General features: G+C 44.4%; 1 long non-coding RNA gene across 1 annotated transcript; it reads right to left on the bottom strand.

The window, feature by feature from the left end:
* Positions 1–2,137: 2,137 nt before the first annotated feature.
* LOC144785064 (uncharacterized) lies at positions 2,138–13,507 on the bottom strand. The gene is made up of 3 exons (XR_013601749.1): positions 13,326–13,507; positions 5,449–5,494; positions 2,138–2,192 (listed from the first exon to the last, which is right to left on the bottom strand). It is a non-coding gene; the product is annotated as an uncharacterized LOC144785064 (long non-coding RNA).
* Positions 13,508–13,755: the final 248 nt, after the last annotated feature.

Genomic DNA, 13,755 nt, shown 5'->3' with positions numbered 1-13,755 from the left:
CATGATTTGTGATTATTTGTTGTGTTATTGAGAAGTGATTAACCCTTTAGGTGCTGCCGTCGGCCAACGGTCGTCACGGGCACTACCTCCCCAGTGCTGCGTGCGACCGCTGGACGTCCAGTTCAGCACTGGATAATGGACAGCGCAGCACTGGGGAGGTTTGTTTACGAGCTCCTAAGGTGTTAAGGGTATTTAAATTCAATGATTTCATTAAATTATTGTTTTTTTGTGGAGAAGTTAAAAAGTTATCAGGCTCGACGTAGCCTAAGATCCCGGCATATAGATACTGAACTTAAGAGAAAAGTGTAGAATGCAATTTATGGTTTTCTCGTCTGCTAAATGTTTGTGGAGTAGACTAGGACGTACCGTCCACTACACAATTGAGTTAGGGATTATAATAATCTGTTGTCATTGTATTAATATTGAATGATGTGGTCAGAACCTGGTTGCGAAAAGGGTGATGCTACATTGATTAGGGAGATTTCCCACTGGTCTAGATTTCACTTGCGAATGTGAAAATCTTTTTTATGGAAAAAGTCAGAAGGTGTAAAAACCCTAATATTCCCATTGTTGAATTGCTTTGATTTTCTTTAGTGAAGCAGGCAAAGATTGAATAATTTCATTTGTTAAAAGTTGTAGAATTGTGTGTACGCGAGAAATTGTAAAGGAGGGTGAACTACGGCAAGGAGCGAGATCATACTTCATAGTGTGATGCGCTGGAATTGGTTGGTTGGTGTATTGTTGCACTGTGATTGGTTGATGACGACACAGAATGCCACACTGTGATAGGTCAATACTGCATTGATAATGTTTAATAAGTCTTCAAAGATACAAAATGTGAGAGGATTGGTGAAGGAGATTTGACATTTAGGGTAAAAAAATCAAAAGATTGAATTTGGATTCTTCTGTTGAATTGGTTATTGTTGAACTTTGTAAAGATCATGAAGTACTTTAAAGGAATTAATAATTTTGTTAGAGGTGATGTAACCATTTCGATATGGAAAGGCGAGGAAGTGCCTCCCCAGGGTACACTTGCACATTATATGATGACAGAATTGGGATTACATACATGTCTGTGGTTTTGTCAATGGTGCAAGATTACTGCAAAGGATGGGCCATTGAGTTTTCCTAGATATGGTGCCTTTGAAATTAGAAATGAAGGATGAAGAAGAAGCTGTACGAAATCAAGCCACCCACTAGACCCACCAATACCAAGCATCGAATATTTGGGAGAAGGTAGCATGAGACTGGGAAAGAGAAATATCAGAACAGTATTTTATTTGTATTACTCAGTGGATTACTGCTTTTGTCACAGAAAGCCTTTTGTAATTGTACAGTGCATTAGTTACAAATGTAATCTAGGTTAGTGTGTTTTGTTTTCTTCCCAGTGCTTCATTATCCTATTTTTTCTAAAAAAGGGTTTGTTTGGGTAGAAATAAATTCTTATTAGTAAAGTCAACTCTACGTTCTGAATCCGGAGTTTGTACTTCCCCAGACCAAGCACGCTTAAAAATGCCTACCACTATGGATGACATGTGAATCCTACACCTTGTAGTCCTCTTTGTCTTATGCAACATTTTCTATACATAGATTTACACACGTAGGATCAATTGTCTCTGTATGTGTGTGTGTGTGATGTAAAATGTCCCGACATTCTACACTTGTAAGAGAGGTGCGATAAAACAAATGAATTAAATGCTAAGAGAGGGGAGGCACTGCTGGAGGGTGATAGTGAGGAAATCATTGAAGAGCCCCATAAAGATGGTTTTATTCTGGTGCTCTGTAAGCTCATCATTCACTATGCTTTAAAAACGAATACAATTGAATATATAATGAAAAGTGGGTTGTAGAATGCACCATTTTTGCTATATTTTCCAAGGGAAACCCCCTCAAATCCCACTTGTAGTGGTCAGGTTTGCCTGCTGTGCTTGCTATGCACCGTATTTGGGCTGGTCTGACAAAATTTCCCAGGGCTGCTTTGGGTTCCCAGTCCAGCCCTAACACCTGCTTCAATTATGACTGTTGCGGTACAATTACCACAACTTGCAACCGCACAGACAGTCCCAGAGCAATTATGACTGCCCCAATAACTATTGCCCCAACACCAGCAAATCAAGTCACTCATTCCAAAAACTCACCATCCATATTGGCTTCAATTATAGGGTCGAAGATTCTCTTCAGTGGTACCCCGCCTGCAAAATGGAACACAGCATAAATATGACATGTTTACTGTGCCGAGTAAAGAGCTTGCAGGTGTGCCTGATTGGAAGACACAAAGTGTTGTACCCTTTTACTTCAATGCGTATATCTGAGATTTACTCAAATATTTGGCATAAAATGTTGAACCTTTTTACAACAGTCTGTATATTTGTGATTTACTCACATGTTTGGCATTTAGGTGCAATGTGAGCACTGTTTCTATCAGTGAGAAAGTGCATGGAAGGCGAGAGGATTAAATGCGAGTCTACATATTGGGATGCTAGTATGGATTGATTGTTATCCTACCAGAGGGGCTATTTTTGTACAAATGCATTTCTTAAGGGGTAGCATTACACCTTTTTGCTTGAGTGGCTTATTCGTGGGAGTTAATTCTTCGTGTAGTTATGCAGGCAATGTCCTAGTACAGGTGGCGGGCCAAGTTGTGTCAAAGGGGAGGGTCCTTGCCCTCAAAGCACACCCATTGTCCCGCCCTCCTCCACAGTCCTTCCTGCTCAGAGTACAAGCGCCTGTGGGGAAGCAAAGATGCTTCATCGTTGAGCCCCTGTCCCTGCAACTCTTCTCTTCTGTCACTCTTTGGCAGTGGAAGGCTCTCAGAGGGTCCTTGTCTACCCTGTTCCTGATTGGTAGACAGGCCAAATCCCTCTCTACTAATCAGGATGCCTTCTAAGTAAGAGAGTGGACCAGGAGCTATACCTGAACTGACCAGGAGCTATACCTGAACTTATTAAGCTGAGTCAGTCACATGACGGTGATGCTGGTCCAATGAGGAAGTATCCGAGATATGGATGGAAGGACCTGGTCCAATGGGACTGTAGCTAACATCATTACTCAACCATGAGAATGTTTCAAATTAACATGGGCGGATGAGGCGGTATAACATGGACTGCTGTAAACTGAGGCTGATATAAGATGGTGGGTATATGAGGCTGCAGGTATGGCTGTTTCTTTGCATATCTAACCCTTGCAAACAATGCCAGCACGTGGGGATGTAAGGCTAAAACACTGTATATTATGATGCTGCACCCAGAATATGGTGGCGCCCCTGGGAATGAGAGGCTACACCTGGCATATGTTGTCAGCATCTAGAGGCGAGACTAGTTACACCTGGCATATTCCCAGTAGATTGGCGTGTGTGTGTGTGTGTGCAAGTGTGTGTGCGTGTGTGTGTGCAAGAGTGTGTGTGTGTGTGTTAACATAGGAGGGTTTGCCTGCCTATACAATGACAGTACATTGCCAAGTCATGTGATGCTGCACAGGGCATACAATGACGGTTCCTTGGCAAGGGATGAAGCATATTATAAAAGGAGAATGTATTAATGCACAAAGTGCCATGTCTAGTCATGTGTTGCTGCCCCTGGTTATGTAAGGCTGCCTCATGCATCAAATAGCAGTAATTCTTGGGCATGCGTGTTTGTACCTAGCACATGATGGTTACACCGGATCGGTAACTACAATACCCGAGCATGTAATGCTGTGCCAGGTCTCCTGTGGCTGCGCATGGGCCTATGGAATTGTATACGAACACGGGAGGCTGTGGCTGTGCATAGCCTTCTATATCCGGCATCTGATCACAACATCTGGTCATGTGATGCCCTACCTGGGCCCCTAAGTCTGTGCCTGAGCATGTGAAGCTGCACGTGGGCATCTAAGGGTGCAGTGGGGCACAGGCATCCGGAGGCAGTCTGAGAAGGCAGGTCATCTGGCTTTGCCAGTGATCGTTTAAAAATGCAAGTGTTTGCTTCATAGGGTCTGAGTGGGCAGATGGATTGGGTAATAAACCTAGAACACTTAATTGGGGGAAACAGCTGGAGTTTTACGTACACACTTTAAATGTAAGCGTATGTTGTCAAGTAAAAAATGTATGTTCTTGAGTCTGGCACATTAGTGAGAATTACTCTGCTTTTCACTACAAACCTCCCCACACTGCACTTTAGGGTCACCCCATGTGGAAGGGCTTCAGTACATTCAGATGTTCAACCACAGCACACACCCTGGGTCCGAGTAGGGATACTCTCGAATAGTGATCGAAAGACCACATTGAGGACAATGATGCAACCTTAGCCAACCTCAACCTTACCAGGTGCTCACCACAAGCAAAGCATTGATTCCCAATACACTGGAATGATGCAGCCAGCTAGAATGTCCCTGGTTACACAGTAGATGCAATTAATCGTCACTCAGATACACTGCATCTTCAAGGAAGAAAAAAGAAAAGACAGAAAAATAGCAAAATGTACTGGTTAGAATAAATAGGAGACAGGCCCGTGGGGGCTGGACTGGAAACAGATATTTCCCATGTAAGCTGCAGATGATGTGCAATAGATATTTGCACTGGTAGATGCTGGACCCTGTGGGAATCTTCCTGCACTACAAATGGACCTATTACTTATTGCTGTAAATGTGCTATAGCACTGTCAGATGAAAAGCACTGGGGTTTATCTCCCAGAAAATGGACTATTATGTTAGAGAGAGCTTAATCCATCTGATAGCATTACGTTACCAAAGTGCTTCCATTTCAGTGCATAGATAGAGAAGCGGCCATTTTGTGCAGGAGATGTGCAATATCCAATATGGAAATGATGCTGCTCCATTTTGGCATGGCATCTGTCCTTTGCTTAACTCTGGCCATGGAAGAGCTGTCCCCATCTAGTCATCTACTTCAAGAAATGTGGACTATACTAGTGGGAGTTGTTCTCCTTTTTGAGAGATGCTCAGAGGAGCAGTGACCAAGTGCACTGATGGAGTTTTTTTTCTGCTTCTCTGTCTCTTTTCTCCTCCTGCCCCAAGGACAGCATCCAATTGTGGGGGAACATAAATCATTACCGGTGTCTCTTCAAAGTATGGAACAACAGTATGTATGATTGAATTGTAAATAAAGTATCTTAAATTCTCTGCCAGCCCTCCTTGCACTGCCCACGAGGTATCCCTTCTTCACAAAATAGTCAAGAGACCCTGGGTCTCATGAAATCAATAGAATATTTATAAACTTCATGAGAAGAAATCGATCAAAACGTCCTGTGACATGATGAACTCACAAGCCGTGGAAAAATCATGAGCCTTGTGAAAGCATGAGAGATTAAAAAAACACCATAGCTGGCAAATGTGCCAATGTTATTATAGTAGCAGACAGCCGATCAATACACAGGAGATTAAATATTTGCCCGTAAAGTATGTTAAAAACTCTGCAGAAATCCACTACACCCTGTATCCCAGGCACACGATGCTCACCTTCCAGGTCCCTCTCCACTCTTTGTTTTCTCTCCAAAAGAGGGTTCTGGGGAAATAATACATAAAAAAATCATCACTTGGAAATAAAGCCTATTTTAAGAAACTAAAAACGTACTGCAGGCTGGTGCTAAATGCAACACTGCTGAGTGGTTATTCAATATGAATATGAAAATGAGCAGAAGGGGTTAAATCGAGGCAGTGCTATAAAATCCCTATCAACAAATGGGTGTAATTGTATTCAAAATATCCCTGCGTTGAGCATGGCTTTCCCTCCTCTTTCGATCTACAATCCAAATGACGTGGATTGCATACATTGCGAGCAACTTTTTTGGCCACATTTCCAGGTTACATTTTTGCACCAATATTTGCAGTACCTTTGTGTATTTTTAAGGTTAAAAAGGGCTAGAGGTGGGTACTTAAATAACTGTTTGTGCAAAATCCTTTGTATTCTTTTTAAACACAGTAATTCTGCCTCTGGTTGCTTTCAAAATCATTCAGGAATAATCTTACTGGATGAAAATTATTTTGACTAGTCTTAAAATAATGTTTAAAAGTGGAGAAATGCCACATTGTAATATGTTTTTACCTGTCTTGGCAGGAAAATACAGGCCATGCTGGTAAACTACTGATCAGGTGACAAACCTGGTGAAACAGGTATGTTAAGTTGCACCAGCACTGCGGTAAGCAAAGTAATCCAGAAATGTAAGCGCACAATTGCACCAACAGGGATGCGCCCTATGTAACACCCACTTAGACACAGCGGTATACAATTCCTGTACTAGTCAGATTGGCAAAGTGCTCAGCGAATGGTTGTTGAAGTGCAGTCACAATGATGCCGTGTGAGCTCTGTTCTTCATAAAACACCAAGAGCCAGTGGTGGGTTATAGATTGTAATAATAGACTATGCCACACGCGTAGCTCAATTGAGAAACTTTTAGTCAGTGTTGTTGCGTGCCAATGGGGATAACGTAGGCCACAACCGTTTCTCTCCTGTCCGGCAGATGGCAGCGTAAAGGGCGTAACCTAAAATTGCGCCCACTACACGTTACGCCAACACGAGCGCCATTACGCCTGCTGCCTCCCACTGCCACAAACTGGCATATGTGCGCAGAGTATGTCTGTCTGCGCAAAGGTGACTCTTTCGCGTTAGAGTGCCATCCAAATAAAGAGTCATCTCAGAAGAAGGCCCAGTACTTTAAGTGGACCGGGTCCTGCAGTTCAAAAAAGCAGGTGCTGAGACGGGTCCCTATCGGGCTCTCCATTTCTGCCCTTACTCTCAAGGTGAAAAAAAATTAATCTTAACTCTGCAGCAGTCCCACCCATCACTGCCTGTGAAGGAACTTCAAAGAGACTCATTTTAGTCAAGTCAAGTCAAAAAGGCTTTATTTCGATAAAAAATTATCATAAAAGCAGCACAAGAATCACAATAGAGCAATTTTTAAAAACGAACGTAAACATACATTAAAGATTTAACCTATTTAAAAAGGATTGACAAACAAGACAAAACAGTGCATTAAGCAATCAATTTTAAAAAGTTTAAGCAAACGATACTAGCCTTTTAGTTCATTAAGTTTTTACAAATTTACAAAGCAGTTCATAAGGCAGTTCATTTGAACAATGAATTTAAAATAGAATTAAACAGTCAATTTTAGCCTTTTGGCTCGAATGGACCAAGCCCATGATAAAAATTTGGCTAAGGCACAAACGTAGGTCGCACGGCTGTCAGATATTAGTATCCTGATTGCTACCGCATGGCTCCTAGTGCCCAGCTGCCGACATAAGTTTTTGAGCCAAGCCCTCCTGGGTATTGCGTACTCTCTGCACTCAAACATAAGATGTGCCAATGTCTCTGGCTTATCAAGGCATGCTGGGCAAAGCTCTGTAGTTTGCACGCGAGATTTCCAACGTGAGGTGAAAGAATTGAGGGGAAGGGTTCCTGTTCTAAATCTGAAGTACAAAGCCCTATCAAAAGGTTTTTCAATAATGTCAAGGTACAATTCCCGTTTGGGTTGATCTTTGAACTTCAGGAAGTCCTCCGTGAGTCTACCCATGGTGGTACTAGTGTTCCTCTGAGAAAGGATCCAATCCCAATAGAGCTTCTTAAGAACTAACTTCGGGGGTGAAGTTCTATTCGTCCATGCTTCATTCAAGCCCAAGTTTGTTAGCAGGATCTTCATATCCCTCAGCCATTTAATTTTATGCCAGCCTGGTAGTGACATTATTTCTGCTAGGCCTTGGGCATATCTGCTGAGTTCCTCCACACGCCAGATGAGTGCCCATAGCAATAATGGACGGAATTTTGCAACGTCATCAATTGGGCGGCAGCCTAAATCCAACATTAGCGGGACTGTAGGGGTGCCCTGCGGGAGAGACATAATCGCTCTACAAAATTTATTCTCTGATCTTGGCAAAGCGTCAGTAATGGATGAGCCCCAAAGTTCGGCCCCATAGAGAGCAGAACTAACACCTTTGGCTGAATAAATGTCAAGGACTGTAGCTATTGGTCTTATTATACAGGAGCGTTGTTCTTTCAAAAGGGCTCCTGTGATCCTCTTATGAGTTAACAACATTTTGTCCAAGTGTGGGGTCCATTCCATTTTGTGTGAAAGACGTATCCCAAGATAGTCAAAGACCTCTACCCTCTCCAAGAGTTCAGCATTCAGGGTAGGAGAGCGGGCTTGTTTTTTAGGAGGATTCAGCACAAGGTATTTAGTTTTGCTTGTGTTAATTACCAGACCTCGTTTAGTGCAAAAAGATTGAAAGTTGTCCAAGAGCCTTTGGAGGCCCATGGGGGTTTTAGAAATTAAAAGCGTATCATCCGCGAAGAGGAGGGTTGGTATACGTTCGCCAGCCAGGGATGGTTCGTCTGAAGGATGTTTCCGAAGGTGCTCAACCACCCCATTGATGTAAAGAGAAAAGAGGGTGGGAGCTAGGACACATCCCTGGCGGACACCTCTCTCAACCGGGATACTATTTGTTTTTTCCCCCCCAGGGCCACACCTAACCTGGGCAAAACTATTCTGATGTAGCCTGACAAGTAGGGATAGCAAGTAGTGGGGCAGCCCCATGTCAGCCAATACACTCCATAGGGACTCCCTGGGTACGAGGTCAAAGGCAGTCTTTAAATCGATAAACGCGAGATAAAGACTGCCCTTGCCTATGACCACAACCTTCCAATACACCATCATGAGTCTAAAAGCTTGCTCAATTGTCCCAGTACCCACTCTAAAGCCTGCCTGATAGTCAGAAAGAATTTTGTTTTCTTTTACCCAGTTTAAAATTCTGACCAGCAGGACCTTACCAACTACTTTTTGGCTAATGTCTAACAGGCTAATGGGCCTATAATTTGATGGGTCATCTCTAGAGCCTTTTTTATGGATAGGGACCACCTCAGCCCCTTTCCACGAAGAGGGGATAGGGGCGCCTTTACAAATAGCAACAAGTAGGGAATGGATCAGTTTCCCCCACTTCAAGGTATCAGATTTTAAAAGGTCGCCAGGAATGCCGTCCGGGCCAGCCGCTTTTTGGGGGATAATAGTGCTTATTGCGTATTCCACTTCCTTGATTGTAAAATCAAAGTCGGTAGGCTGAATATCACAAATTTGAGGGAGCAATGGTGGGACCACCTCCCCCCCATCAGGATCGTCATGACGGGTATACAGCTTTGAAAAGTGTTTGACCCACGCCTGACTTGGGATATTACAGGTTATCAGGTCGCTATCTGGCCTATTGCGAGCTCTTATAGTATCCCAGAACCATTTCGAATCTTTCTTAGAGCTAGCTTCTTTAAGAGTAGAGTAGACCAATAGGCCTCTTCCCACTCCCTTTTTGCTAACCCCAGTGTTCTCTTATGTTCTTTCCTAGCTATCTGTATTAGGGGTTGGGACTTGCCCTTAACGGCCTCAATTAGCCTTGTCTTAGCTTTCCTGCATGCTGCAGTGTACCAATCATGTCAATGACTCATTTTAGTTCTTTCATAGTCTCATCATTTCAGAACAGAAGAATTTTCAATATATATATACAACTAAGCCGTAGTTGTTGCTTATTTATCTTATGCACCTAACAACCATTGACAAAGCCAATAGTCCTGGCTTATTGTAGGTGTGATATTACTTGTATTGTATATCTGTATGCAATGACAAAAGCAGCAAAAAAATACCAGTCAAGCGGCACACTATGCTAAGCACAGATTTTATTTTACGTGTTTTTAAGCCACGCCCTTAGTTACAGCGGACATGCCCCTTGTAGAAACCCCTCCGTTTTTGGTCTCGTCTGGCGAAAGCAGCGCATGCGTTTCTCTCGCCATTGCGAGTACCTGTTACTCTGAGACCTACCTTTTACCTATACTCTATCCCACTTCCCATCTACACCCCAAGGGGGAGGGACCAATAAGGGACCACACCAAGAACCACACTGGAGGAGGGGGCAAGATGCAGAGCACGCCACATGGGTTAGCGCAAGAGTTAGCGAGAGACACAGACCACCATGACCGCGCCTAATCACACCCAAACTGCCTCAGACATTAAGATAGTATCCCTCAATGTCAAGGGTCTCAACCACCCCATAAAGCGCCGGAAAACACTTGACTACTTAGCCAAACTCAAAGGAGACATATACGTCCTCCAGGAAACTAGAGTCTCTGAGGAGGATGCAAAACGCCTCAAAGCAAGGTGGATAGGCGAGATAGCCTGCTCACACGCGGTGAATAAGAAAGGAGGGGTTATAACCATTATCAGCAAAAAAGCCAAACTCACAATACATGAACACCAAGCTGACACAAAAGGAAGAATGCTAATCACATGCCTGAAAAGAGGGGAGGAGGCAATCCACGTAGCCAACATATACGGCCCGAACTCACTGGACAGGGAATTCTGGGAGGGAGTGGAGAGCAATGTCCCTCAGGGAGAACTACTGATCCTAGCGGGGGACATGAACCAGACTATCGACAATGCCATAGATAGACACCCACACAGGATGAGCCATGCACCACAAGAACAGAACATACTCAAAAACATATGTGCCAAATTAGGAATGTCCGACCCATGGAGACTACAACACCCGAATGCCAGAGAGTACACCTTTTATTCCCATCCACACAACTCATTCAGCAGAATCGATTACATCTTCATGTCCTCCACTCACACACACCTCATAGATCTGACGGAGATCGGCCCGATAACAATCTCAGGCCATGCACACATAACCCTCTCGATCAGCGGGAGACACAATGAGAAGCCGAGTCGCAGCTGGCGACTCAACAGCGACATCCTAGAGAGCCCAGCCAACATAGCGGAGGTGGAAGTGGCAATCAGAGAATACCTAACTTTCAATGACACAGCAGAGACAGACAAAGCAACCCTATGGGAGGCGCTGAAAGCCACAATAAGAGGGAAGTTCCTAAGCATAAAAGCCAGAATGAACAGAAACAGAATCAAAAAAATAACATAGTTAGAGAACCAGATAATGAAACTGGAAAAGAGCCACTGCGAAAACCTCGTAGACAGGAACACACTCACTGAACTCACGAAAAAGAAGTACGAGCTCAACAAAACCTTGAGCGAAAGAGCAGGCACGTGGATCAATAAGTACAAGTGCATAAACCTGTGCTCAGCAAACAAGGCAGAGAAAGCACTAGCAGGGTACCTGAAAGCAAAGCAAATGCAACACTCCATTGCAGCGATAACGGACGGGGCAAATAGGATGCACATAGCCAACAAACAAATCCTGGAGGTCTTCAAGGAGTTCTATAAGGAGCTCTACACATCCGACAAAACACTAGCTACAGACGGAGGCGCGAGCCTGCTAGGCAAAATTGACCTCCCCAAACTCACTGCTGAACAAAGAGACTCACTAGAGGAGACTATAACCGAAGCAGAAGTAGGAATGGCGATCAACTCCCTAAAACCAAACAAGGCGCCGGGCTCAGACGGGTACACGGCCGCCTTTTACAAACAACCCCAGAGCACGAGTAGTTGTCAATGGAACCACATCTGCGGTGTTTACCCTGGAGAGGGGAACAAGACAGGGTTGCCCACTCTCCCCAGGCCTGTTCCTACTCGAGCTGGAACCGCTCCTATGCATGATCAGGAGCAACCCACTGATAACAGGCGTGCATGTCAGAGACAACACGTTCAAACTGGCAGCGTACGCCGACGACATCTTAATCACGACAAACAACCCAGACACCTCAATTGCTGCACTGATGCAAACAATCGAGGAATACGCGCAGGTCTCAGGTTACAGATTAAACAGAGACAAATCAGAATGCAAACCCATGAACTGCCACACAACAAGAACAGTCCTGGGGGCTTCGGGGCTAGCCTGGCAAACGAAACCCCTAAAATACCTGGGACTCCTCTTCGGGAGAGACCTATGGTCAACCTTGGACCACAACGAAGAGGCAAGACTTAGGAAAATCAGGAACAAACTAGAGTCATGGAGCCCGAAATTCATCAGCTGGTGGGGACGAGTCGAAACCATCAAGATGATGATCACACCCATGCTAAACTATTTGCTAAGCATGCTGCCACTAACCCTAACCGATGAATTCCACAAAAAACTAGATAAGACAATCAACACATTCCTATGGAGCGGAAAAAAAGCTAGAATCAGCCTCTCAAAACTGAGACTGCGGAAAGAGCTGGGGGGGGGGTTAAACATGACTAACTACAAGGCCTTCCAAACAGCGTGCTTGGCGAAACAAGGAATACACTGGCTCTCCCCAGTACCAGATTACGTGCCAGTCTGGCTTGATCTGGAAAGAGACATCTTTTCCTTCCTTTCTTCCACGGCCAAGATGATTAATGTACTGTAATGTATCATACTTGTAAAAAATGTATTTGCAATAAAATACTTTGAAATAAAAAATAAAAAAAGATGGCTGCTCTCGCCATTTGTCCAAAGCAAACAGCATGCGCATGCTGTGGGACTGTGGACAGTCCGACGCCATCTTGCGATGCTTGCATCCTTTCATAGCAGAGGGTGGCAGGCCTATAGACAAAGCTGAGGATTTCAAAACAGGCTTGTGCTCTTGAAAGGCGTATAGGATCTGGGCAGTTAGTCACATATTAGGAAGAATGGTGATTAGGAACATTTTGTATGATGGCGGGAGCCTCTCAGGTCAGTAAGGTTGGCGCAACACCAGTCACACATCAGGCCATCAAACATGTGTTAGAGACATTTTCGGAACCAAACTAGTGTCTTGAGCAACAGTATGGTCGAGAACATAGTCCAGCTTCCTATGGGTTTAGTTTTAACTGTTCAAAAACCAACTTGTGGTTTTTCCATACAAAACAAACCTGAACAACAGATTCTTAAATCACGTTTTCGTTGATCCTTTTATGCTCAAATTTATTTAGGGGATGCTGGGTGAATGATTTTGGGCAGCTAGCTCAGTGATTTGGGTTGTTTCTGCAGGGAACTGTGAGTGAATTGCAGGTTCTCATACTGTAAAGTTGATACAGTCTTCCGTCTTTCTGAGATTGATAAGACGAGTCCCATTTTCGATTGAGTGATAGTAACTGTACATACAAAAGTTCCTCACAAAGCACTATAGAAACAAGCATTGGCATGGCCAGTAGGTCTCGCCTTTGGGACCTTATAAGTGTTTAGTTATCCAGCACAATATCCTTAGTGCAACAACATTAACTGTTACATGGCGAAACACGTATAAGGTCCCAAAGGTGAGACCTGTGCTCTCCGATAAGAGCTTTGAATAAATTGTTCCTACAACTGACCGTCGCTAGGAACAGATCGTAACTGACTTGCCAATTGTTTAAGTTAATTCAATACAACAGCCCCCCCCCCCCCCCCACCCCCCGTACCTGAAGTGACAGTGACAGCATCTGAAGCGCTTTTTCATCCGAAGCAAGACTTACCAGCGCAGGGAGAGCCCAGCCGGTGGCACTGAGTGCCAGCAGCCCCATCAGTGCCAGGGCGTGCATGGTGGCAGGAGGTTCCGAGACGGCGGGAGCTCTGGTGCCGCGTGCCAGGCAGGGTGGGCGATGCTTCGTGCCTCTGGAGTGGTCGAGTGTGTGGTATCACCCTCGGCTTAAGCCATTTATACTCTGTCATTCGTGCCACGCCCCCTGCTCAGGGGCACAAGTTAATGGAAATAAACAGCGGCGAGCTTTATGGGAGGCTGGCGAGTGTGCAACAAAAGTGCAAGGACAAGGGCTGGGAAAACCACCAAAGACCCTCAGGGGAGGCACGTTCACACGTGAATTGTCTCTGTTTAATCGATGACGCATACATTGGGAAAACCCAGCGTCTCTTATGAATTGCTTCAGGTATGTTTAGGCGTTTGAA

Source organism: Lissotriton helveticus, chromosome 10, assembly GCF_964261635.1.
Source record: "Lissotriton helveticus chromosome 10, aLisHel1.1, whole genome shotgun sequence".
Classification (NCBI taxonomy): Eukaryota; Metazoa; Chordata; class Amphibia; order Caudata; family Salamandridae; genus Lissotriton; species Lissotriton helveticus.
The sequence above is the reverse complement of the archived record's forward strand: the minus strand, read 5'-3'. Positions and strand labels throughout refer to the sequence as shown.